General features: G+C 34.1%; 1 pseudogene across 1 annotated transcript; it reads left to right on the forward strand.

Annotated features, from left to right (window-relative positions):
- The first annotated feature begins 925 nt into the window (after positions 1-925).
- Positions 926-4250, forward strand: LOC114321546 (F-box/kelch-repeat protein At3g61590 pseudogene; annotated as a pseudogene). Its single transcript, XR_014330162.1, has 2 exons — positions 926-1284; positions 2764-4250. The product of XR_014330162.1 is annotated as an F-box/kelch-repeat protein At3g61590 pseudogene (transcript).
- The last annotated feature ends 708 nt before the right edge of the window (positions 4251-4958 follow it).

Here is a 4958-nt window from a genome sequence, read left to right on the forward strand (position 1 = left end):
ATATTTATCATTTTTATATAATTTTATCTTTAGTGAATAGAAATAATTTTTTAAAATTTAAAAATAAATTTTTTCGACATTTAATTTTGTCAAATTAGTTTGTATTTTATCAAATTGACAATTTTGCTCTTGAAATAGAACAACGGTGTCTTCAATTGTCTTTATTTGGAACGAGATTCAAAATTTAGAATCAAATGTATCATAATTAAAAAGTTAAAAACCAAAATAACACAACTCTTAAACTAACCTCTAAACTATAGGGACTATTAATATAATTATTATTATTATTTTTCTTTTCATTATATCATATCTCTCCCTGCATTCTCACTCTATATAGTAGTAGCGTAAATTACACTTACAAGTTTTGATTTAATACATACTCCATCACTTTTGACATTTGAAAAATTACACTAATCTCTTTGTTATTATAATTATTTAGACAAGATAAAAACATTAAATTTATACACTTTTTTTTTATTATTATTATTTTGCTTTACTTCTCTTCTTCTATTTTTTTTAATTTTTTTTCCTTTACTTTTATTTTTTTCAATATAATTTTCTCTATTTTTTTACTAAGGTTGTTTGGGATGATCTAAATAAGTACACTTTTTGACTTTTTATAAAATATGGATTGAGTTTGAGTTGGGTTTGAAGTGATGTTTTAAAGAGGTAATATAACTTAAATAAGATGATGTGACTTAAATAGAATAGTGACTTTTTGACTTTTTAATTTTTTTTCAAATATGCCAATTCAGCCCTAAGAATTGTTATTTTTTTATATAAATAAAGAGTTTATAAAACGAAGCTATTAATCACAAAAATATAAGTATAAATTTTAAAATATTAAAATATAAATTATAATCAGACAAAATCTTAGAAAGTGTCAGTGTAATATACTTACAGCCCAATGGAAAGCCGCCTTCCTATTCCATTCCACTGGCTGTCGTTTTTGTGTTTTTGTGTTTTTTTTTTTTTTTTTTTTCTCGATAGACCCCTGTCGTTTTTGTTAAAACCGAACCAATAGAAAAGGAACAAGAGATTTCACATATTCTCTCTCTCTCTCTCTCTCTCTCTCTCCGTGTAGTATAGGCATGTTCATCTGCTAAATCCAAACCGACTCATTTCAGGACCTTTCATTATCTGTCTCGAGGAACAATCTTTGTAACCCCATTTCTTGTCTATAATGTTGATCTGTATGAAAAGGGCTATTCACTATTCACTTATATCTTAGAAATCTAGCAGTACCCATTTGGTCAGTATAGCCCGAAAAGGGTTTTCTTGAAGGTATATATTCTTGATTTGATTTTCACTTCCTGAGATGTTCTTTCTGAAAAAGGTTTCCTTTGCTTTCTTATGATCTGTTTGTGTTTCTATTTGTTGGGTTCTTTAGGTATTATTACTGTTGTCTTTACTGTTTGAATTGGGGTTTTTGATCTGTGATTGGTCGCTGTGTAGGGTCTAATCTCTTACCTAACATTGTTTTACTGGTTTTTTTTTTTTTCACAGACCCATTTAGGGTTTGATGTCCAAAGTTATGGAGGTGTTTGTTTTCTGTGAAAAAGGTGTATTGGGTGTTTTGGATTAGCTTAGTTACATTGTTGTATTAAATCTGGCGAAAAGAGTCAATTTCTCACCTTTTTTGTTTTGTTTGTTTGAAATGTCATTTATTCCTTTCTATAATTTCTTCAAGAAACCACTGGTTGCATATTCTTTTCTCTTCTTTTCTTTTTTGAATGTGGCTTGTATCTACAAATAATCTTTAAATCCACAAATATTATTGGTCATATGGAATTATCTTCATCTGGGTATTCAGCTAATCTCATTTGAGGTTAGAGTCTGTTCCTTTAAATCATTGTACACTTTTCTTACCTGAGATTGAAAGTTTTTTTATGTATTTGTTCTTCTAACTGTTAAACTGGTGATATCAGAAGTTCTTTCTGAATGGCACGATTCATTTTCATTTTGTTAAATAGAATAGTTGAAGGTAGTTTTATTAGGTTTTTTCACCTGCTCTGAAATTTGGCCATTGAATTACAGCTCTATTGTTTTAATGTTAGTGATTATGGATTATATATCCATGTATGTATATAACTGAGACTGATTTTACTATAGCATCCATACATGATATTCTCATTGGATGAATTCTTGGTTTATTTCATTTATTATTTTCAATTTTCTTTGGCCTTTCAATGGCAGGGGAGGCAGCAGGACAGTGTTCTTGCTTTGATAATATCTGTAATTTTGTGGTTATGATACATTTTTAGGCATATATTGAGAAACAGGAGTCAATTTGCCTGTTTGCTATCATTTTAGTTTTCATGTTTTTAGATACAAAATAATGAAACGTTTGAAAACATCCATCATTTTCATTTTTGTGCAAAAACAATTTTTGAAATTTTGAAAACAACTTTTTGGTGTCTCCTAAAAATGAGTTGTTATTCTAAAAAAATCTTGAAAACGACTCCAAAGAAGTTTTCTGTAAAATCAAAACAGAAAACAAAAACAAACAAAAACGGTACAAAGTAGGCCCAATGTTGTCTGATTTTATTTCCTTGAATTGATCTGCAATGCACAAATCATCCATTTCCTCAAATTTAATATCTTGCCAGGTTATTTGAATTCAACTGGTCAAGCCCTGTGATATTTCCTCATGATTTAAGAGAGTTTCAGGCGATTTCATTGCCACGTTGTGTTTCTTACTTGATGATAGATTTGCCTTGAATTGAATGTATAATCTGGTTTGCTTTTCTTTCTCATGTTCAGGTTTTCTTCGCTCTTCTTGATCATGGAGGGGGAAACATCATGGGTCATTCATTGCTTTGATGACACTGCGAGAGATGTTGGAGAGTTCGATACATTCTCAGAGCTTAGTGATGAAGGCAATAAAGACACTATGGTGGTTTCCCTTGATTTAATACTCCCTGATGACTTATTGGAGCGAATCCTAGCCTATCTCCCCATCGCAAGCATTTTTAGAGCGGGTTGTGTCTGTAAAAGATGGAGTGAGATAATTAGTTCAAGGCGGTTTTTATGGAACCGCTCTCACGTCTCATCACAAAAACCTTGGTATTTCATGTTTACTAGCTCGGATGAACCAATCGGTTATGCCTGTGATCCCATCCTTCGAAAGTGGTACGGCATTGAACTTCCCCGCATTCAGACATCAAGTTGGTTCATTGCTTCATCTCGTGGCCTAGTTTGCTTCATGGACAATGATAGCCGAAGCGAGCTACACATCTGTAACCCAATCACCAAATGCTGCAAGAGGCTTGAGGATCCTCCTGGTTTGAAATTTTCCGAGTACAGCGCGTTGGCTATCTCAGTGAATAGTATGTCTCACAATTACAATGTCTCGGTTGTGAAATCTAAACAAGTCCCTGGGAATTTTTTTCAGTGGGACCTCTCAATTCATGTTTATGACTCAGAGACAATGACATGGGGGACTCCTCTAAAAGAGGTTCTGGTCGGGTGGAGAGGGGGCGATGAGAGCATGATCTGTGATGGTGTATTGTATTTCTTGATTTACTCAACCGGAGGGGGAGCTCCAGAGAATCGACATGGCCTAGTCGCCTATAACCTCTCAAACCAATCAACCCATGGTTTATTGGCTCAGAATTATATCCCCGTGCCATGTTCTCTCACATGTGGGCGTCTAATGAACCTGAATGAGAAGTTGGCTATGGTGGGAGGGATCGGGAAACAAGATCGCCCCGACATAATCAAAGGGATCGGGATATGGGTTCTGAATGGGAAGGAGTGGCAAGAGATTGCACGTATGCCACATAAGTTTTTCCAAGGGTTTGGGGAGTTTGATGAGGTTTTCGCTAGCAGCGGGGCGAATGAGCTTGTGTACATTCAGAGCTATGGAGCTCCGGCTCTTCTGATGTTCGACATGAGCCAGAAGCAATGGAAATGGTCACAGAAATGCCCCGTGACAAAGAAGTTCCCTCTTCAGCTCTTTACCGGTTTTTGCTTTGAACCCAGGCTTGAAATTACTCCCTAAATTTTTGTTTTGAATTGGATTTGTTGGGGTGCCACTGAAATAGTTTGTCTGAAAATCCAACTTCGTTTTTGTTATTTACTCTTCTTTTCTTTTTCAATTATTATGAAATATGTGGTACTATATAGTTCTATAGTAAATGTATGAGCCAAGAAGGCTGCTGCTACTTCATGAAAATGGGAATTATTATTATTATTCTTTTGCATTTAGAAATACAGTGGGAATGGAAACACTCTCAATATTATTTTTACTATGTGCTTTACAAGTTTTGCAATTTCTTGCTTAATATCTGTTAGGTCTCTGTCTCACAGCTTCTATTTTCTGTACTTCCTGGAGATTTTATTTGATTTTATTTATTTATTTATTTTTAATTTATTGAAGTTAGGAGATGAAGTGAATAGTGCTTTGCCGTAAGACTTTCATTCAAATATCACACATGATAAATGAGTATTGTTTCTGTTCTGTTTTGTATACCCACATTTGATCCTTGTATAAAAGAATGTACACATCTTAAAACTTTTTTGAGTATCAATTCAGAATGTTGACATAACTCCCAAACTAATAAGAGAAACGAGATATGTAAAGCTGACTTGACTCACGGTAATAGACAAAGATTAGCTTCATTTATCTCATTCATGCAGCCTCATTAGTTTGGAGCACTATGCAATCCATGACATGATGTCCGGTGCAAAGCTAACGTCATCACTAAGAGCAGTAGTCACAAGATAAGAAGAGTTGACCCGATCTACTTTGATTAGTTCAGTGAGATGGAATCTGAGGAAGAGAGGAATCAATATAGATTCAGTGTGCTCTAGGTGTGGGAATTATATTGAAATATAGAGCATGCTTTGCTTGAATGTCCTGAATCTCAGCAAGTCTGGAGGGGATCGGTTCTGGGTCTGGACTTCTCTAGGGGGAACCCAATTGGTTTTAGATAATGGTTCTGACAATGGATAGA

This window comes from Camellia sinensis, chromosome 5 (genome assembly GCF_055761805.1).
Source record: "Camellia sinensis isolate YWXY chromosome 5, ASM5576180v1, whole genome shotgun sequence".
Classification (NCBI taxonomy): domain Eukaryota; kingdom Viridiplantae; phylum Streptophyta; class Magnoliopsida; order Ericales; family Theaceae; genus Camellia; species Camellia sinensis.